At 40.5% G+C, this 23,421-nt stretch overlaps 1 protein-coding gene and 1 long non-coding RNA gene across 3 annotated transcripts in view; one reads left to right on the plus strand and one right to left on the minus strand.

Moving 5' to 3' along the window:
• The window catches only part of negr1 (neuronal growth regulator 1), a 181,500-nt gene that overhangs the window by 151,460 nt on the left and 6,619 nt on the right, over positions 1-23,421 (minus strand). The gene's annotated exons all lie outside the window — the stretch shown is intronic.
• On the plus strand, positions 16,279-22,328 carry LOC143412728 (uncharacterized). Its single transcript, XR_013093272.1, has 5 exons — positions 16,279-16,367; positions 17,558-17,609; positions 19,588-19,743; positions 19,988-20,083; positions 21,390-22,328. It is a non-coding gene; the product is annotated as an uncharacterized LOC143412728 (long non-coding RNA).

A 23,421-nucleotide genomic window follows, 5' to 3' on the forward strand; every position in this document is an offset into this window, starting at 1 on the left:
GGAATCTAAATAAGATGTATGGGCTGCAGCCTGTAACCTGTTAGAATTTTCCTTATCAGTTTATGAAACACGCAATTAGTTAAAGATGGCTGCAAGGTTTATTGAATAACCCCATTAAAGAGAATGGTGTCAAATAGGAAAGAGCCTACAGGCAAACGTAATGGGTTTTTTCCACTGACATGCTTTTGATGGGACCCATTTGATGGGAGAGAATGCTTTCCTTGTTCTTAATTTAAGCCCAGGACACCTTGAGATGGGAAGAGAGGGCGAGTTATTCCACAACTAATGAATAGATACATAATATAAATGCTAAAACACAAACAAAATCTATTTCATTCGTTAAACATCTGCCAGCAAGTGCATCTTGAGAGTTTACAGACTATCCTGGAATGACTGGAGAAAATAGCATTGCAGCAGAGTGAAAATCAAGGATTAGTACAGCATGGAAGAACAAAGCTTTAGGAATGTTTTGCTTCCCCATTTGAGGGGTTTGGTTATGTTGTCGACGGGCTAAGTCCTTGACAACACAGACACAGATATCTGTGTTGTAAAAGTTTGCAAACTTAAAACTTGGTAAACAAAATGTATGTTAAGATATGTGGCGAGCTATTGAAGTGACTATTAATTTGAGCAGATGATTGCTATACAACAGTGTGATAATACATTACCACAATCATACAGGTATTTCAAAAACGATATCAATATTTCATGATTTCTTACGAATGCAACCAAAAGGGATTTTGCAGGGTGTTCTCTGGTGGACAAATTATGCAACATCAACACTCATAACATGGTTAAAGGGTGTTTCTCTCATCTCTACTGTACTTTTCAAAATTTTCATTCATTAGCTCCTAAAATTCTGATACATCAGCAAATACTCTAAAATACATTTGAGGGTTACCTAGGCAACCAGTGCTTTATAGGAGCTCTTTAGGAGCTAAATGCCCACAGAACCAGATATATTCCTGTCAATCAATGTCTGCACTCTTGATGTAAGCATAAGACATAAAGTTACTGTCAGTATAATTACATGTCTTTCTTTTCTGCTGTAAAAATCCAAGGGAACAGTGACACCGATGACAGAAAGGTGACTTAAGGATTGGTATTTTTTATGGTCTTATAATTTTGTGGCTGTGCAACACAAAGCCAGCAATAAAACACTGAACTAGAGTAAGCTTGCTGTGGGCATATCTGTCTGGCATAGCAGGGCCATCACTTGTAGGAGAGCCTGACAGTGAAAACAATAGAGACCGCTGAATTATGGACAGTAATTTTACTGGCTCATGACATTCAAAGTAGCTGTAGCAGCTCCTCCGGAGGGCAATCAACCAAAAGTGTGATCAGCAGGTTAGTTGGAGAAATTCTAACTTTGCAGAATCGTGTAGGGAAAAAAAAAATCATAAAAAGCATATGCTTGGTCTAGAAGTCCACGGGGTATTAAATAAGCAAACTAAGGCAAAAGTACTTTTAGTTTGTTTTTAATACAGGCTACTTCTGAAATGAGAGGAGCCTGATGTTAACTGCTAATATAATTATGTGTGTTTGTCATTGTCAGTGCTTCCCCTAAGATGAGGACTTTGGTGGGGGAGGAGCAGATGGGCAACACGCCATTCTTTGACCACCATGGAAAGAGAAACTATGAGAGGGACTAGCACAACCATAAATTACAGCAAAATTCATTAACTGCTCTCAAGCTGTACCAAAACAAAACAAGAGCACACTCACCAAGTTAATCAATATCTAGGTTTTGTTAATCTAATATATTTTTTAGTCTATATTTTATCATTTATTTGTTTTATTTATTTATTTATTCCCCTTTTGGCTTTGGAACCACCAACAGATCAATAAAGTACACTGATGTAAAAAGGGAGCCAACCCAAGAAAAAAGATTCATTTTGCCTGTCTTCACTTCAGCAACGATTGTGTCTTGGTGCGTTTTTGTCACTCAAGTGACTGATTGCTGTGATCATAATGCAGAAACAAATGGATTCTGTAGTCTAAGCAACACTATATGTTCATTTCTGGTAAGGCTAGTTTGGTATTTAAGCCAGCAATCTGTTATCAGCTCCCTGGGGTCTAACGGGAGAGGCTCAACATTTGTCCCAATCAAGCCATGACCAGTCTGCTGTTTGACTGCCACAAACACACACGTCTGCCTTTTACAAGACACCTGCAAGCAAAACCCTGCCTTATTTCTCAACATATAAACAAACCTATGCATTCATTTCAATTTGGTTTCTTGCAGCGGGGTCCTGTGGAGTGGTAGAGGAAACGCTGCCCTTGTTGGGGTCACTTTTTTCCAATCAGAGGCTTACTCATACGCATCGCTCTGAATCTGACATTTGACATGATGGATATAGAATATATGGTGTGTTTCACTAAGCCCACTAGGTTGCCACTCTGTTATAGGCCTAGCAACCATTGACCTTGACAGCAAGACAGGACAGCCCCCATCCTGGAGGCGAGATTCTGATAACCATGTCATCCATCATTGTGGCACTGAACCAAACACACAGGTCAGAAATCTCAAGTTGATAGTGAATCCTCACCTGTACAAAGTGTGCGTTCACACATACAGACACACCGTGAGGAGTGGGAACTAGCAGTACGGTCTTTTAGCCCTTAAAGGGTACGGCAGAACGCTCATTTTTGTCAGCGATTAATGATGTATGGAGCTCTACAGTGTTGTGGGAGACAGGGCCGTCGGTCACCCCCCTCCCCTATCTTACTCACATACACACACGAGTGTGTGATGCTGGCACATGAAAAAATGCACTTCACAGGCCCGCAAACATATTATGCAATCACACATGTGCAAAAAAAAAGGCAAGAGCTGAAACACTCTTATGCCTCTTCTCACAGAGCTTCCTCTCCCTATCGCTGTCTCTTTTATTTTTTTCCTTGGGCTTTGCAGAAATAGTCAGCGGCTTCGACGTATCACCTCCTGACAGAAAAGACCTCAATTCCCCACCAGTACACACTAACAAGAGAGCGCGAATCCTCCCTTTCAGCATGTAGGTCAGAGCTGCCTTTCATGACTGCTTTTTAAAAGGAGAGCTTATTACCAGTAGATCCAAGCTATACCCTCCTGCAGGCGCTTTGTTCATAACAGCAATATTCTCCTGAATGAGTTTCATACATTTTACAGGGGGAGCAAACACAGCAGTGAACTTTGACCTTAAGCCATAAAAATCCTGGATAGCCTTTGTAATACATGCTGTCATGTAATATGCTTTTCTTTAATCAAGGGAAATCTCCATTGGTGCAATAACATTTTACACCCCTCCCAGTGAGGGTGCTAGAGTCATCACAAATGCCATATGGATATTACCATCAACATAATGCTGCTGAGCACAATTTGGGAGTGATGAAATATTGCCTTGATGAAGGGACAAAAACCTAATTAGACACTATTCAGCTAATGTTGATGACTGTTTTATGAAAGATGGTTTTCACACAAACGGCCAGCAGGCCACAGGCCATATCATGTTTGCTAACCTGGACCTGGTTTAACAGCCGAAATGACCATTTTGAGCACACAGATATTGAAAGGTTAAATTAAACCATAACCGCAAATGTATTATCATTTTTCTTAATTCTCATTATCACGGCTCTTCGTGTTCCCGCATACCTCCCCGAGGAAAGATTACCTCAAACATTTTCCTCATGGACATTTTCCGCTCTAGTGGAGGGCATGAAATGAACAAAAAGTACTTGTGCTAAGAAATACTTTTAAAGATTTTTATTGTTAAGAGTATGAGGAGACTTTTTAAAAAACACAGGTTCATACATGATAAAACACCTTAAATATTCAGAAGAGATTATTTAAGCTTTCATTAGCTTGTACCGACACTGTCAAGACCGTGACAAAGCAGAGAGAAGACTCCCAAATGAGAGGCATTTTGTACTATGATGAACCGTCATTATCATTATGCTCTCCGTACAGAGCCAAGTACCCATTTTTGGAAACATTACAAATCTTTGAGCCAGTGTCACATGCATTATGTTACTGTTAAAGCCAACGAGGAGCAGTTGGATGTAGATGACTGACACAAGAGAGAAAGGCAGGCCATCTGAATATTTGATGGGTAGGATATATAAGTATTTGTCGCAGGTTATGAGGCGTGATATTGCATATTGGCAGTGTTTGGTGATGTCACTCAATAACCCCACACACACAATGCATAATCAGCCATTTATCATTTTTAGGACTTTTATAGTGGACTGCACCGATATATCAGTTTTGGTACGTATCATATCCTGTGGTAACCGCCAAAGACCAATCAGTAAATGAAATGGCATCAGTGGCCCATGGTACAATAAGAAGAATTAGCTATCAGCCAAACTGTAAAAACAAAAAGAAGTCATTTCCCTAATTTGACATCCAGACGTAGGCTTTAATGCACTCAGTGGTGCAGTCTGTTGTCATTCCTGGAACTGGCCAGCCACTGTCACTTTCTCTTCCCCTTCTTTCTCTCTTTGCCAGATAGGGAAAGGGGTTGGAACAAGCCTGGAGCTGGAGTGATGATTGATGACACGCCTCCTCTGGTGCACACTTCCCTGCTGACGCACCCTCACACTGCAACACTTTTCAGCACTAATTGGGCAAACCCTGCAAACTCTACTCTCCCTGTATGCGGGGTCCGGGTCTAAGCCAACCACCCACTCAAGAGAAGTGTGTGAGCTATACTGCTCTGATTAAGCACCGCTCGCAGCCCCCTTGCATGTCAGTAACACGCTCTGGCCCTGTTCACTGTGTAGTGCCAGACAGAAAGAAGGGCACCTGGAGCCATACTATTGACAGAAGATGGGAACATGCATGTTTCCTTAGAGAAACACTCCTTACTCCGTGGAGTACGAGTCAGAGAATGACCTCTGTGCACTTATGGAATATGTTGTGACAGAGGCTCCAAACAATGACAAAGCAATACAATCCAGACATAAACAACCTGATATTCCCCAGGACTGTGTTGCAAGCCAGGCTGCTATCTGGGGCTTGCATTGTTTGTTTCTCCTGACTTCGTCGAGGGCGACTTGCATGAGCTGCGATATGTGTGTAAAGCCTCTACGAAGATGGATATTAAGTGAAACAATTTAGATTAAGTGCCTCGCTCAAGGTCCGTGTTTAAACTGACAACCTCGCGATCATTAATTCATTTAGGGCTCACAGGGTTACAGGAGAGCAAACATAAGGTCGTTGTCCTTTTAAACTGTTTGCTAAACAGCACGGCATGCTCAGATCATGAATTCATCCACAGCGTTCTGTAATGCAGGACCAGGCAATTATTACTTGCTAACCATATGGCTGGAAAGACAATAACAGTGTGCTGTATGTTCACTGGTTCTCAATGAAGGACAAAGGTTCAGCTTATGGGTTCAGAAATTGTTGCTGTTCACTGAGGCACGGCTGATCTGTGCAACTGGTAAGCAGAGGTGGTATTATGTAAAATGAAAAAAAAATACAGGATATGCTTCCAAATCTGATTATGACATTGAAACAAGTAGAAGGAACTATTACTGTCATTTTGCTCTCCACAAACTCAATCTCTCGCCTGCTTTATCAGCAGAATCTTTTTTTTAAAGCCTCTTACGGTTCATTTTCTCTCTTGCCCTTTATTTTCTCTCGTTATTCTTCTCCTTTTATGTTCTGATTTTATCCCTACGTAATTGTTAATGTTTAAGTGTCTCTGGGCCCCGAGACTGTATAATTAGGACATGTCACTTCCTCAGTGGAAGAGTAAACCAGCAGAGGCTTCAGTGTGTCACGTCCAAGAGGAAAATCACAGGAATTTCGATCGAAGAGGAGGTGCACATAATGTGTACAGAAGCCTTTGAATTCACTTTCTGGTTGGCTCTCAGCTAGGCTTAAGCAGGCACTTCTGAAGACAAACCCAGAACTTTATAGGTAGCTGCTTCGCCTCACAAAGAGTTGCTAGCTCGTTAGCTGTTTCTAAACCCCTTTATCTAAGTTTACAGTGTGAATTCTTCTTATTCTGTTTTTAATCTCTACAAAGGAATGTCTGCATGAATTATTCATTTCAGTTGTATACAGTATCTTCCCATTATTAACGCAGAGTTAAAAAACACATCAATGGTCTGAGTCATTTAGCTGGCAAAACAGCCTTTAAGTTGACATATAAGACGTCTGTGTTGCAGGTGATGATGGAAAAAAGAAATCTGAGGAACAGGGGATACTGGCTAGTGTTAATAAGAAGTGAACCAAGCTTTCACTCGCAGCAAAGCTTCTTTTGTTTTCAGATGGAAAACGGTGAAATGCCACCTTGTGCTATTCCTTATAACTTATTCACTGCATCAAAAATGCAGCTACACCATAAAAAACATAGCAGTGTATAGCGACATATAAGCAAGTCATTACAGCATTCAGTATTCATTTTTGGCTCACGCTCACAAACACACACACATATATGCATGCTCACATACTAACAGATACTATTTCTAGGTGGCTCAGAGCTGTTTACTGGGACTGTTACCCAATGCTTTTCATATTTCAGGGAAAGCTTTCACTCTATTTGGCCATTGCCATGGCAGCTGGAAAACCCAATCTCATGCTGCACGTCAATAATGAGTTCCAAAATTGCCGACAAACACATCCTGTCAAACAGTATTATGTGTCGAGTATCGGGCTCAGGGCAACAGCAAGAGATCAGTAAATGCCTCGATCTTTAACTAAGAAAACTACAGCGATATAAAGCCTTTTAAAAATGTCTGCAGGATTGAGAAGTATTCTTATAAATACTTCTAAATTGATACACACACGCAAAAAGCATTCAAGCGTTTCCTAGTTATATATTATCTAGACAAAACCTCACCACTTTCCTTGAACAGATGAAGTACAATGCTTACTGACAGGTCCCTGTCATATAACACTCAACAATATCAGATTCCTGTTTGTGTCTTAAATAAACCTTTCACGACACAAATCTATTACTGTGCTAAAGTATTCCATTTGGCAGTCTAATTTCAATGCACCTGTCAACACAATTACTCTGAGCAGAAAGCTGCCTGGTTCGGTGGACAACACAATCATCTCGCCTCTTTCCAAATTACTCTTACCTGGTCTTATATTCTCTGGCCATTTTATTCGTTACTCTTGCTAGTACTGAGACCCATTAGAAGACAGGTACACTTTGATCGCCATGGGTGCATGGACATTATGGCACTTATTGATCCTCCGATGGTACTGAGGGGCTAAAAGCATGGCAAAAAGAAAAAAAAAGAAATGACCAGCAGCCTGAATTGTTGACACAAGGCAGGATTGATCCAGTTCTTATGCTCTTTGTAGAATTCTGAGTCTAGTGTCTGAAAGCTGCAGCAAAGACATGAGCGTCATCAGACCGGGCAGCATTTTTCCATTCTTCCACTGTCTAATTCTGGTGACCCTGTGCTCAATGTAGCCTCAGTTTCCTGTTCTTAACTGACAGAAGTTGCACTTAGTACGGTTTCCTGCTGCTCTTGCCCATCTGCTTCAACGTCTGAGGTGTTATGCATTCACAGATTCTCCTTTACATACCTTGGTTGTAATGAATTAGTTTTTTGTGCTCCTGCATTTCTATCTATTGAAACCAGTCTGGTCATTTCAATCAACGAGGCAATTTCACCCAGAGAACTGCAGCTCACTGGATGCTTTTTTTTCTTCTTTTTTTCCCTTAAATTTCTTAGAGACAGTTGTATGAAAATCACAGTTTCTTAAAAAAAACTTCTACAAGGCTGTCTCCTGCCTATGAACGTGCATCAAAGTAATATGAGATACATTTCCCTTACTCTGAAAGCAGGTGATCAATCAAAACTCAGCTCATAATTAAGAAGAGATGTTTAGCGATGTGTATAACAGAAACCATAGAATGATCATGGAAATTGCTAACTTGTAGCTATGACAGGCAAAATTGCCATTTGTGACTCGAAGTAGGGGGCTATAGGTTAAACTACCCTCAACTTTGAGGCGAGTGATTAAAGCAGCTACTAATTAAAAAGAAGACTGCCATATAATAGTTTAGGAAGAGGTTTACTATCAACCAAATATTAACAAATAAACAAGAAAACAACAGGAGCTTAGAGCTGCAGCCACACTGGTTGCATATTCCTTTGGAACTAGGGGCTAGCTGACATTCCAGGCTCTACCTGCTGGCGTAGCCCTCTAATGCAGCGGCCCCCAACCCCCAGGCCACGGACCGGAGTCATTTGGTACCGGGCTGCGAGAGTGAGACTCAGGTGTGAAATGTATGGTTTTCAGGGTTTTTAGTGTTATTTTGTTATCGTTTTTTTTTTTTCATTAACCTGGTTTTCCTGGGTCTTTTCACGTGTGTTATGAATAAATCTTTTTTTTCGGTACAGGTACTAGTTTTATTTTGTTGTATTTATCCGCGACACCTTAAAGGCCGGTCCGTGAAAATATTGTCGGGCACAAACCGGTCCTTGGCGCAAAAAAGGTTGGGGACCGCTGTTCTAATGCATTAATTAAAAGGGCATATGTCAGTCGCCTACATCCTGCATTCTCATTGTTAGTTGTCTCAAGGTTAAGACAAGTTTATTTCAAGACCTGAACACTTCACATTGCCATCTTTTTTTTCTAGTAGTCTACTAAAGTGTCCAAAGATCAGTGACTTTCTATGATCTCTGGTCATACACAGCTAAAGAGTCTTCTCAGTGACTAACATTTTGTTGACTAGTGAGGGACAGGTCTAGTAAATACTTTAAGTTCTGGCATAACCTTCTCACAGACCTTCAAATTTAATTCATTCAGAATAAGTATTCTTGTCGTGTGCAGGGACAAGCAAGGAAGCCTTGGTTTCCCTTCACTGTAAGGACTTCTAATTCTAGTGCTTCTTTCTTACAATGATCTGTAATCCACAACCTGAAAGTATTTCCTCATCACAAGAATGTATAATGTGCTCCACTCCTACAGTTCATACAATCAAATCAAACACTGCTGCTTCCTCAAGGTGAGTGATTTTTGTTCCCAAGAAAGAAATACCCAGTGTGCACCATGGAGCTAAAACCATAAAACTCAGTAGCAGCCACAAAAAAACATAGTCGTCTTTGAATGACCATGTTGTCTTGTCAGGAAAAATATGAAAAGTCCCGAGATCTTGAGTTAAAGGCCAGGGTTTTTACGTTTGTTTTTGGTTCTTGAAGACGCTTCTTCAGTTTCCTGAAGTGTCTCGGATAAGAAACTAAAAAAGAGGTCCACACCTTCAACTAAAGCATTCAAGACAAGCCGTGACTTGGATGACTGAAAACATACAGACATGGAAAATTTGATGTTTATGGAGTGATTGACATATATAATATGCAAAAGCTGGAAAGCATTCTGAAACTGATACATCATTTTCAGGAATGCTGCAGTTTCAAGAACCACCTTCCACCCCTGCACATTTGTGCGTGTGGTAACCTGGCATCAGCATTAACACAACATAATAAAGCATCTGGCTCGGATATTCCCCTAAGTGAGCCGCTATAGTCATTCAGCACAGCACCTGTTTCCACATGTAGCCGTGCCTGTAATGGTAGATATGGGACATGACAGCGAGAGCAAACCTCACAGACGCTGCACTGCAGATTTTTTTTTTCTTTTGAACTTGTTGAATGGCCCTGAGGTGGCAATGAAAACAAAGATGACAGGATTATCCTCTCCAGGCTCTGCAAAGACTACCCATTAGTTATTGCTGTGGCAAAAACAAGGGTGAATATTCTGAAATGAAAGTGACATGCAAGCAGTGCAGAGAAGAAGGCAGCGGGAGTATTGTGTTGAAATCAAAGACAGTGCCTGGATTGAGGTTTGCGGCAGAAAGACATGGCCTACACACTTCCAAGGAAGACAACTGGTTGTTTAAGAGATTGCAGAATGAAGTGCTGAAGCTGGAAACTGATAGCATGCCTCAGGGAAGCTCTATTGTTGCATATGGCTGTTTCTCACAAAATACAGTAAGATGAATCAGTGTGCATGTTAAACCCAACAATTGGCATTCACATTCTAACATGGTAGAGGCATGGTAGCTACATATGCTGTATTATCTACAAAAGCATTGCATTCATAGCTAGTAGGACTGGATGCTAATTAGCTCTGAGCTGTAATCCTCCTTTTCATAAACGGGGCATAATGCAGAGGAAAAACAAAGCTTCGCTTCTCTAAAGAGAACCTTTGAGGTTAATTCCAAGCCCTGCTAGAAAACTTGCATGTAAGTTTTGATGCCATTAAATGGAATAGTTGAACTGTTTCCTGAGAGAAATGCTTTTCGTTCCTGATCCAGAAGCTTCTGAATTAGCAGCATGGCTTTAACTGAGCCCTTACCCTGTGTGTTTAAGAGCAACATAGAGCTTTATGTTGTTAGGAAAAGGCACTAAACTATATATGACTGATATGCTGCAATTCACCAAGGAAATGACAGAATTACAAAAAGCACAAGTGATATAAAGATAACAGTATAACTGTTAAATTATTTCTGTAACCCAAGCACCCATGCATCAATCAGGTAGCAGCTGTAAACTGCATTTGGGTAAACTGAATGGATTTTCACCTACAGCAGATATCAATAAAATATTACAAGTGTGTTGTTCCCAGTGGAAAAGATACTATTTCATTTGTGCATCTTGATTGTTGTGGTCAAATGTAATGAGCTTGTCTGAAAACCACCAAGATTTACCTCAAAGGGGAAAACTGGTAACTCAAGTAATTAATAACTGAGCACACTGAGCTGACTGCTGCATATCACGTGGAATACAGCAAACCTCAATATCACTGATCAGTAATTACAGAACAATCTAAACGTGACGCTGACAACAGTAGACAGCTCATTTATTACTCGATCGTAACTGATCACGACTACATTTGGTTGCTTACCTTTCAACGCCATTTAGGAGCAGGAGAGAAATATGAGTTGAGAAAAGCCACAGAGAGTTAAAGAAAGATACAAAGACAGAGGAGTGTAGAGAAATCAAAGTCCCACTATGAATAGCGAAAAGCTCTCCCGAGTCTAAAATTAGAATGCTAATGAGTGGCAGCCTCATAGATCAATTGATGAATTTGCTATTTTACAGTGACACAGACTGGAGCTGCCAACGCGTGGTTACAGCAAAGCTTGACAACTATTTAATATCATCTCTATACTTAGTTTAAAAGCAACGTACGTATACCAGACTTGAACATGCAAAGCCGAGACTAAAAACGCCTTCTTTAACGGCTTGTCACACTAGATTCTGATCACATATTATTAAAACTATGTAGGTCAGGGGGCTTTTTCAATAAACCAGCACTAACCGTTTCACTCATCACGGCAGCGTGCTGTGTTCCCATAATAAGTCAAGGGCTAGTGGGAATGTTATAAATTCCACTTGAGCGACATCCAATTTTTTTCGCTTTAATTGGATTACTCTACAGTAGGAAACAATTTCTACCATCTGTGTAAAACAGCAAAGAGTTAATAAACTGTCGTGAATCTACAATTAGTAACCAAAGGGGGCATTTGTCACGGTTGCCTTTTATCAACCATAAAATTAAAGCTTTGCAGCAAAATACGCCTCAATATGTCATCAGTACAGTGGCATTGTAGAGAATATTAGGCTTACATTCATAGTGCCTAAAGTCTGGACAATTTTAATGAATCAGTCTTACAAATGGTTTTTATTATTCTCAGCATGACACTTCTGTTACCTTAACTCCTGACCCCTCTGGAAACAATAGGTAGCACAATTCTCAGTGATATTGATTTGCTCCACTGCTTCTTTCTCCATTTACTAATAATTACTAATGCAGGCTCTCCAATTACTCGGCTCCAACAAACATTTACAGCAGCCTGAAATCCACACACTCATTATGCAGATGACAAAAAGAGAGCGAGAGCGAGAGAGAGAAAAGCACAAAAACCATAACCTTCTCAGAACAAGTCCAATTAAAATTCTTTAGCCATGCCAACATAGAACCAAATGAATTATGACAATACATACCTCTTTTAGCTGCCGGGCTTTTTCTAACCAATTTTGAAAGGCCAGCCATTGTGAACATAACATTTAGATAACAGAAGTGTTAAAATAGAGATCACTGTCAATATTTTTTGGTTTTTCCCAAGATTCATCCAACCTATGCCTCCAGGGGGCAAAACCAAAGAATAAATATGAAACAAAAAGTGATTCATATGTACTAGTTTCATTGCCTTGAGGCAAGGTTTGTATGTTTTTGTCTTTTTTGTTAAGCACTTTAAGTTTACATGTAATGAAATGCACTATATAAATGTTGTCTTTTTTTGTTATCCCATCTTAGGCCTCGGTTACATAGGCCCAGAGACCCGTTGGCAACCATCTGACAGCTACCGTCATGAGAAAAACCTGTATTTGTCTGCATTAGGTTGCTGGCAGTCACTGTGACATTGATTGCTAATGTCTCATGTCTCTAATGGTGCAGCAAAAACCAGGTTGTGGTGGTTGACAGTAGATTGCGTAGAAGACAACACCTTGTCTGCAAACACTCACAAACTGCTCTCTAGGCAGTAGTGAAGATGTGAATCTCTAAAGTTCAGAGAGTAAATGGTGAGTGTCTGCAGTTAAGTCAGCGTCTTTCACGCAATCTGGTAGTGATCAAAGCAATCACAAGGATTTGTTGGGGAATATACATTTTCCCTAGTAACCGAATTGCAAGAGGGCTGCCGACCAGTCTCGAAGACTTTGTGACTGAGGTCTTAGTGCAAGTCTCTTTTGCATAGCAATGTCCTTTTTCATAAATAAACTTGTCCCGCGAGTCTTTATATTCCTCTCACACATCAGACACTTCTCACTTCCAGAAATACTATTTTTAGTTGAGGGGAGAGACGAGCAGATAGGAATATGGTAATCCCCTGACCCCCTTTTCCACTCCATCAAAAAGCAGTCAAGCAAAGGAAATCACTTTTTTTTCTTCTCACTCATCATTTCATGATCGTTGAAAACAAATGCAATTTGTTTGAGTCGTCAAATACAGTATATGTGACTCATTAGATATGCTGATATTTATAGAGTTGAAACAACTACGTCATGCCAAAAGTAATCCTAAAGTAATCCAACCTAAATACCGCGCCCGTTCTAAAAGCTCAATTTACAGCGATGCTCTGCTGCACAGGGATTAATTGAAAGGTGATCTGAGGTCACACCTAACATGTTCAACCTACTGCAGAAAAGCTGCAAGCCATCCTTACAATTTCTGAAATCACAGTTCACTAGAAAGAAAATTCATGCTCCATTTGATAGTGATGTGTAAATCCAAGATACAACAACGCCAAATGCTCATTAAAGGACAACAAGATGCCCTCTACAAGACGCTGAAATCCCACTGGACTGTGTTAATTCACTCAGCAACACTACTGACATATCCATGTGTCAACACTTCTGATTTATTTTTCCCTGAGGACCTAACTAATGTTTACCTGCCTCATGTCATCAACTACATTATCCTATGGGAGAGTCCTCTCACGGTGGTGATTCACATTCACTGTTCGTTATAAATAAGTTTAAAACAACAGAGACAGAATGCCTTAGTAAGATTAATTTAGCTCAAAGAGGTCACAGGTTCACCTTCTGACACAGGCCACAAAGCTGCAGAGATTTCCATTCAGGAAAGACCAGAAGCCAAGTGCACCTTCCATACAAATGCACTCTTTTTCCAGCGCATCACTCAGGCTTCAAACCCTGATGTCAGCGAGTTTTGACTATAACCTGCTGACATGAGAGGCATACCAAGACTTGCTGGTATACAGCTCAACTGAGGAGGCACAGATGAAATTACGCAATGTTGTCAGAGAAGCACAACTAATTATCATGAAACACAAGGAGATGCTAACTGATTGATTAAGGATTTTAATTGAAGGGGCTCTGAGGAATCGTTCCTCTCTGTGATGAAAGGCTGGGAAGTGTTGGCATATGATTTAGAGCAGAAAAGGCTGCACAGTATTCAACAAAGAGCTGGGAAAAACAAATCTACTCTGCAATAGCTGTCAGATGGGAGTAGCTTAATCTTGTACACAAACAAAAATATTATGTATCTATAAAAACATGCACGAAAATAGCATGATTTTTGATACAGGCTACTGGAAATCAGTGAAAACACTGAACGTATGTGCAAGCGGCCTGTAAAAACACCCAGCACTTAATTTGAAATATTCACAATCATGCTCAAAATCTCCATCTTGATGATACTGTAAGAATGAATGCTGAAGCTTCTAGATGAAGATGAACTCATCCTCTAAAAGCAAACGTAGCCAATCAAAGAATTACGAGGAATATAAAAACGTATCAATATAGGTATCAATATTTGGAGAGTGGATTGAGCTGAAACTTTTTTTCATGAGATTCGTGTCTTTTAGTATTTAAAACAAATGGCATCTCAAATTTATTCATGTATCAATCTTTATTACACATACAGTAAAAAAGCAGAAGATCTCAAAACAGGACCTGAAAAATTAATCAGGCCCTAGCAATCAAGAAGAAACAGAAATAAAAGGCTAAGGTATGCCAAATTACACAAGAACTGGACTGAAAATCAATAGCTCTTAAGGAGTGATGAATACAAATGTAAAGTTTTTGGTTCGAATCATTCCTAATGTTTACGGAGGAGGTTGGGAGAGCGGTACAACAGTGTCTAGAGCCATTGTAAAACAAGATGGAGGCTCTGTTATGGTTTGGGGCTGCACGTTGTCGGGGACCACGTCAAAATTGTAGGTATTATCAATACGGTCAGATTTTTAGCCACCATGCAACACCATTTAGAAAGTGTCTGATTGAGACGGGCTTCATTTCCCAGCGTGATAATGGTCCCAAAATACACTGTCAGTCATGGATTGGTCAATTCACAGTCCAGACCTCAACATTATTGAAGCAGTGTGGGATCATCTTGACAGAGAACAGAACAAAAGAAGAGCGTTGAATATCATTCAAGAAACCTGGAGACCTATTCCTGACTACTTAAAGAAAAGACAAGAAAACTTCAATAAGAGAGTTCAGGCTATGTTAAAGAATAAATGCGGTCATATCAAATATTGACCTTCAAACTTGTTAGAATTGGGCAAACTTTCCATTTCTATTTGCACAGCATTAATTAAGGGTAGCTGAAGACTTTTGCAGTAATGCACTGTAAGCACCACACCAAATTAAAAAATATTTCATGCAAACTTATGTTTACCTCAGCCACTGAGGGAAAAAAGTCAGCAACCTTGGCATGCACTTCAGCAAAACTCGGTTTCATGTAACTTCTTCTTAAAATTGCCCAAAAGATAACCTGTTATTGCTTCTCCACTCTGTCAAGTTTAATTTTCAGTCTTATAGCTTTCTCACATCACAAAAATGCTCCTCTGAGATTTTCTGTAGAATTATTGCAATTATGTGGATGCTCTGAGCTTGGAATGGGTAAAAGCTCAATTTTTCCACCCCAAATCATTTTCCCTATCCCATATAATTGTAGTGATTATACGAGTATTAGAAAGATGCTTTAAAACCTAGCATAGCATCTATTTCCCTCGAAGGATTTACCTTGAGAAAGCATTTCCATTTAGACTTTAATTCACTGGGGCACTCAATCTCTTTAGTGCTAATTGAAATATATTAGAAATAGAAATGCTTAATTTTTATGAAGTACAATGGATTGACTTGCCTGACAAATGATAGGCACAAATGTAATGCATTTAGAAATTGTTTATAGTGTATAAATTTGGTTTATTCAATGCATTTTAGCCCCAGTGCATAGTTGCAGCATGAAGTTACAAATCATGCCATGAAAAAAGCTCTGGCATCCTGGAATGTGTTCAGCAGGAAGCCAAAAGTAAGAGCTTTTCCTACCATCCAGCATTAAACTGGATGTTCTTTATATATGTTATAAAGAAATGAGGGAGCATCATGTCATGCGTCTGACTACACCCTAAAAAATTATTCAGGGGCTTAGTAAATATCATTATAATTCTAAGTTAGATGACCTTGATTAAATCTTTGAAAATCACAAAAGTGTTATCTTGAGTTGAAAATACTGAAAAGAATGCTTAAATTTTCAACACCAGTTTTTGAGTTGAACTGAGCTCTTTTGTTCAAGTTTATTTAAAAGAAAAAATTCTGTATTTGAAACACAGGGTGCATTATTTAAATCTACTCAATATATCTCATAAAAAGTACTCATAATAACTGAGACACTGGTATTCATACTTATCATTGTCTTTAACTTTAATTATTAATGGTTCAAAAATCAATATAATTTTGTCCCCCAATACTAACTTAAAACTTTGAGTAAGACTAATGATCTTTGGCATGTACCGCACGCGAGGAGCATGGCCTCATGGGAGATTTTCTGCACGTTGAACGAGACAGACACACATCCACTGCAGACTTGGTAACGTTTTCAGGTAAGTGACCAATTCTTACATTAGCTGTCTTTATCCACACCGTTCTTTTATAACATGTTCTGAAGAAAGCGTTTGTCATGGTGGCTCACTTTTCGCAGCGTGTTTGTGCACGTTAATTTAAGTTTTCAACCCGTCTTCCAGTCAAGGCGGCGGGAAACCGCACCCTTTTATCCTTTTACGTTCTGAGTCGCTATCTGCGTTCCGGGTAATTTGACCGGAATGTCCCGGTACCAGCGACCTGACCGTTTAATCGGGGGCATTTTAGGAACCACGTGAAAGCAGGTGTGCTCAGACATTTCTAGAAAATGGCCCTGTTGAGTCGCGGTGCGGGAGCTGCGGTAGTCACGCGGCCTGACTCACTCTGTCAGGTTGTTCAGGAGGAGATGAACAGACGTCATCAATGGCTTTGGTAACTAAGAAGACCTGCCCGCGGAACAGTTCATAGCAGCAACCATGCTGCTTAGCTTTCTTGTTCTATGTGGGGTCTTTCAGAGCATATAAGACGCTGCTTTCAGCTTTGTCCCGAACAGGGCCAGTTTTTGAGAGAACGCTGACAGGACCGCCCGGGTCAGCAGATTACCTCATCCAGGGCCGGTCCAAAGTACTATGGGGCCTTAAGTAAATTTAGACTGGGGGCCCTACTTCCTTTCAGATCCCAGAAAATAATGAAAAAAAAAAGCTTTGGTCCTTTTGGTCAAGCCAAAAGTACCATCATTTCCAGTATAGTTAGTATATAGTTAGTATAGTATAGTTCCAGAAACACTCAGTTTATTTAAATCCAGGTTGAAGACTCACCTATTCTCTGCTGCATTTGAATAAAGCACCAAATCCACACTTTTAAGCTTAAATTTCAAAACTTACATTTAACTACTGATTTTATCTACTGTTGTGATTTTATGTTTTGATTTTATATACTGTTTTGTTTGTTAGTTAGTTAGTTTGCTTGCTTTAATCAATTTTAAATCATGCTTTTTATTTGTTTTTGTTTCTCTGTAAAGCACTTTGAATCACCTTGTTGTTGAATTGTGCTATACAAATAAATTTGCCTTGCCTTGCCTAGTTACTCCCAATTTACATAAATAAATGTTTATTTCAATCCAAGCTAAACTTTCTTATAAGAGATTGGTGTTATGGCAGATTACTCAGTGACATGTTTTGTAATGATAAAGTTTTGATTTGTATTTTTTCAGCACCATCTTCACCACCAGGAAAAAAATCTGCATCAACTACAAAGTAAAGCAGGTAATTTTACTCAGAGGACTTGATGTGTTAAATTTTGGAAGGATATGATATTGTTTTATACAAGCTGAGTAGTGGATGGTGATACGACCTAAATATTTATACTGGTTTTGTGGTGGGTTATTTTAGTCATACAAATGCCAAATCTAAATTTTGAGAATTTTTCAGTTCGGTAAATATATTGATGAGTTCATGGCCTGTCATCCAGTGTCACCATGAGTATAGGCGCAGCCCTTTAAGTGGGTATTCCCCTTGTGCGCGCAGCACTGAAGTATTTTAGTCCACGCCCACCTGCTGTGTGGGCCTCACCCTGGTCTAGTATAAGTTACGGTGAGACCAGGAAATCGGCTCTACCGTTTTTCTTCAGCCAGCCAGAAGATGTCCAGCGAGACCATCCGTCTGTGTCCATCCTGCCAGACCGGCTACATCATGTCGTATGACCGACATGCCGTCTGCGTGGGCTGCCTCGGTCCTCACCATGCGGACCTTGCCCTCACACCTTAATCCTATTGCTGCTCCTGTTAGCTCCTCCCGCCAGAGGAAAAGCAGCGGAGGTCAGCCTTTTTCAAGGCTGATGCTGAGGAGGCGTTCCCACTAAGAGAGGCACTCGCTGGAAGAAGCCATCGAGTTCTTCGATGGTGGGCCGGAATTGGATGATTCCACCCACCGTGAGGAAAACGGCAGTGGTGGCAGCTCCACTGCCTCCCAGCTGGGCAGCCTGGTGACAGAAGGGTGGATGAGCCGACGCTCATCCACCCCTGGCCTTCACATGTCGGCAAGGACGCCGCTCCCAGTTGTTGGTGCGCTGCTCCTGGATCTGCCTGGCATCATCCAGGAGGCAGCTGGTGAGAAGGAACTTCCCGTCCCTCAGCCTGCTCCACCCCCATCTGATGATCGTGGCTCAAGAGTTGGGAGTTCGCCTTGTAATCGGAAGGTTGCCGGTTCGAGCCCCGGCTTGGACAGTCTCGGTCGTTGTGTCCTTGGGCAAGACACTTCACCCGTTGCCTACTGGTGGTGGTCAGAGGGCCCGGTGGCGCCAGTGTCCGGCAGCTGTGGCTGTGGCTACAATGTAGCTTGCCATCACCAGTGTGTGAATGTGTGTGTGAATGGGTGGATGACTGGATATGTAAAGCGCTTTGGGGTCCTTAGGGACTAGTAAAGCGCTATATAAATACAGGCCATGATCTGGCGGGAAGGTATGGCTCCACTCACTCTCGTTGCCCAGATCCCATCTGGCCTCAGTTCCCAGGGATGATGACCAACCTCTCTGAGGCAGCAGCAGAGCCAGCGAAGATTAGAGCGCTGGTCTCTACCTAGGGCTTCACAGAGGGCTTCACAGACCGGAGTTTTCCGCCTGTTCCCCCTCTGGAGCCGAGCCTCGCTTCAGTTTTCGGCACCAAAATGACCAAGGTCGTTGGACAGCGACCGGCCCATCCCGCCAAACTTGACCAGCTGATAGCAAGGTTCACTGATCGCGCACATCAATGCACTGTTCAGTCAGCTGCATTGACTAACAACACTGATTTGCTAGCGTTTGTCATCTCCAGGAAGGTGGAGGAAGCAGAGCTGCCAGAGGAGCTGAAAGGCTTTCTCTGTAAAGCCGCTGACACGATTCTGAATATGTGCGCCACTTCAGCGGTGTGTTCCTCTCGCATCGCTGCCTGGCAGACGATGGTTCAGAGGGCAACCTGGCTCCGCCTCTTCCCTCTAAGATTATACAATCTCACAGGGAAATAGTGCAAGCAATTCATAACATAAAATTTAGAAGCTTAGTGGAAGATAATACTTTATGTTGAGGGTTTAGTCTGCATACTGAACAACTCCACTTATATGGATTTATGTCTGGATGTGTAAATTAATCTTTTGCATGTTAGAAAATAAGGTCCAGGTTGCAAAAAATGGTAGATTTTTATTTTTTTATTTATTTTTTTTGATTGAATCAGAATTTTGGCCTTCAGATTTTTTGTCCTCTCCCATCCAGGTCAGTGCAGCGTTTCATAGGATCACGACCCTGAACCTTGAACCAAAGTTCATGTCATCGTTGGACTTGTATTCATCCAAACTCCTGTCCTTGTTTCAAGCCAAGAAAGGTGCTGCTGGACAACGCCACAGGGCACAGTTAAACCTTCTGCTTCAGGTAAGGAAGATTGCATTTTCTAACCACAAAAACGTTCCAACACAGCATTGAAGAGGCCCTTCCACTAAAAACGGCTTTTCTTAGGTTTCTGTTCAATATTTTAGCTCCACAGGTGTTCTTACCTTGATGGTGGGTGTGAAAACAGGTCAACAACAGAAAAAAAATAGTTATGTTTAAGCTAGAAATGGTAAGTCATGTTTTAAATGTGCAAATTTTGCCTCAGTTGAGACTTCCTGTTTTACAGAGTGGAAATTCCATCGAGAAAAAACGAGAAGTCATCATCAGATGTTTCATTGACCATCTGGGAGAGGATCCAAGTGTCTTAATCAAAACCTTTGAGGTTGGTGCAATAAATCTGTTTTAGGAATATTAGTACCGTATTTCCCGGACTACAAAGCGCACCTGAATATTAGCCGCACAAGCTAAAATCAGGGGAAAATCCTGGTTTGTACATACATTAGCCGCACCTGACCAAAAGCCGCAGGTGTTTCAATGTTGACTTATCATATGTAAGAGAATATGCACAAAGCGAATTGTCAGGAAAGAGATGGCTGTTTGGAGACACACCCCTTTTATTAATATCTTGAAAAACAAGTTATGGGTACATATTTGCATAACTTTTTAGGTATATGTACAAGTAGCGGTAATTACAAGTAGGACACATGTACTGTGCTTCATAAATGAGTAACAAATGTAGTACATAACAATAACCTGCAGCACACCAGAAAAATAGATTCAGACTACCTTTTAGGCTCAGGTGCAGCGACACGGCTTTAACAAGAAGAAAAGTCAGTCATTCACCACCATCTTTCTCTTCTTCCTGCGCACTGAAACCACCAAAGTCCTCTCCTCCAATGTCGGAAACGAACAGGCTCAGGATGGCTTCGTCATCCACTCTCCGCTTCTCTCCTTCGTTGTCACTTTCAAAACCAAAGAAATCCTCATTGTCAGTGTCAGAGTCGAACACCCTCAGAAGGGCCGTGGCGGTGTCCTCCTCTCCATCATGCAACAGTCCAGCCCTTCAAATCCGTTGGTGATCGTGGATGTTTTCACACTTTTCCACGCTGTCAGAATCCACCGGTGGAATTGAGCATAACTTGCTTTTCGCAAGTTTATCGCCGCTCGTCATCCACGCCTCCCGCTGAACGCGTAGCGCTACTTTGAAGTTTGTTTTTCGCGCTACTTGTACGGCACTGTGTTGCCTGGCGGATGGACATGTGACCAACATACCACTCTTGAACCCCGATACTGTGTGTCTGATCACATGCCCTTCCGCCAGGCAACAGCGGAACAAACAAAACAAATCTTACGATATGACAAAAATCATGGACAATCCAGAGAAAAGCCGCACCTGACTAAAAGCCGCAGGGTTCAAAGCTGGTGCAAAAAGTAGCGGCTTATAGCCCGACAATTACGGTAGTTTATTTTAGCTTGTGAGATCATAGAAAAGTTTTAAGATACTGTTCTAAAGAAAAAAAAAACACTTCAAAGCATACAAAAGAATAGCATTTGCATTTGCTATTGCTATAAGATTTTGGAGCACAGTGTCTACATATTATGAGTACCGGTGATGTCATACAAATGAAACTTTTTGTTTCAATGTTTGGAAATATGTGAGCTTAAAACAGTTGTTTCTCTTTTTAAAGGACGGTGCTGATGCTGTCTTTGTTGAAGAGGCTTTGGCTGAGGAGGTGATGAAGATTTACCTGCTGCAGAATCAAGACAGGTCAGGCGAACCTACTGATGTGGGTATTGTTATTGAAGGCGTTACTGTTCTGGGCAAACTTGGGAATCTGAGCAAAGCCTGTTGCTATCTTTTGGGACTGTGCTATGCTCTGGATCTGAAATACCCCAAGAATTTCAAATGCACATTTGAAGCATTTCGAAAAGTGTTCATGGAGCTGGATCCAGGAAACCTTTCTGTCAAGGTTCAAAGACTGAAAAATGACCTCTGTTCATTGTAGACAAAATTTCACAGGGCTGTTCTTAAAGTGTTAGACTTGTTAAGTGACATGTAATGCTCATCAAAAGGTTCAGTTGCGACATTACATTGTTTTGACATTCCTGTTCATAAATAATGTTTGTCCCATAAACTGTGTTTTTGTATTAACTTTCCAGATTCACATTAAGGTGTAAATGGTAGAGTATCATTATGGATGTTTTTTGGTCACTCTTTAGTTATAATCTTCCCAATTTTTTGGAATCAAAATAAGATGTTCAAAAACTATGTCACAGTGCAAATGGTTTTTTTTTCAGGATTTATATCTTTTTGGGATCTTAATTTTATTTTTGTCATTTGACCTTTTCTGAAAAGGTAAAGCACTGCGTTCACTTGAGCCACTTTTATTCTTTGTATGGCAGGTACATTTTTCTTGTTGTTAGCATCAATATGCCAGTTTTACAGAGTTTTATCAAGCATGCCAATTTGGATGCAATTTTATTATATAAGGCTGTTGTGACTGAAATTTTATCCAAGTTTTATCCACTGAATGTAGAACAGATTTCAGCTCACTGTGTTCAGAGAAGGAATCTGCTAAATGTGTGATTCACAAAAAAGCTGTTTAAAATAAATCATTGTGAACAATGTTGAATTGACGTGGTTCTTTTTTCCTGTGTGTGTGTGTGTGTGTGTGTGTGTGTGTGTGTGTGTGTGTGTGTGTGTATAAATAAAATAAACACTTAATTGTAATTAATGTTTTTGCTTAAATTAACTTAAAAATATTAAGTAAATTGCACCATTATTTAAAAACAAATAATTGTAATGGTGTAGGTTAAATGTGCCAAGCATTTCAGCATTTCCTAATTAATATTTTATGTAGTTTGAACTTTTGGTTACTGTTGTTTTAACTTAGATTTTCAATTGTATTTACTCAATTTTGTATGTTACTGTAACATCTTTAATTGTTCATAACAACTTATTCCATTTTAGTTGGATTTACTCAATTAATAAGGTGTATTTAAGAGATGTGATTGTTTTTGCATTTACTCATTATTTTTGAGTGTAAAAGTGTTGCACCAAAATATTTAAGTAATTATCAGTTTTAGTTCTTAGAGTGTAGCTAACCTCGGTCAAGCTGTAAACTTCAAAAAGCTCTTTGTATATCTCATGAATAAACTTCTTAAATATCAACTGGTATTGCTCAACAACAAAAAATGTGCACATAATAAGCAAATTAGTCTCAGAACTGTTTGCTATGACAATCATTGACATTAGAAAACGTTGTTCTAGACAACATTTATTTCCATGGATGCATCAGGACTTTTCATCTTGAACAAGTCCTTCTGGCAATGGGCTGAGTGACTGTTTAAAACAAGACATAACAGACTCTGAGTTTCGAGTGGCTGCTTTGGATGAGGTTAACTGGAGGTCTTAAAGGAGGCAGCTGCTAGGAAAGCTTTCTTAACAACTGCTCTAGCGTGTCACCTTGTCGGCTGGTTTCCATCTGCACTCAAACACATCTGTAACAAATGGATGCCAGAGTGATGATGAATACTTTAGTAAAGCCAGCCTCCCTTGGGCAACGGGAGATACACCTAAATGTTAGCAATACGCCTGCTTTCTGACATAAGACAGCGAGCCTCCAAGCCTTAATAATGTGTGTTTATGGGGTTTTTCATGGCTCAAAATGGACCTTTGGGGGTTGACTACACAGGTAAGCACAACTGGTCCACAACCTG

Source organism: Maylandia zebra, linkage group LG15 (assembly GCF_041146795.1).
Source record: "Maylandia zebra isolate NMK-2024a linkage group LG15, Mzebra_GT3a, whole genome shotgun sequence".
NCBI lineage: Eukaryota > Metazoa > Chordata > Actinopteri > Cichliformes > Cichlidae > Maylandia > Maylandia zebra.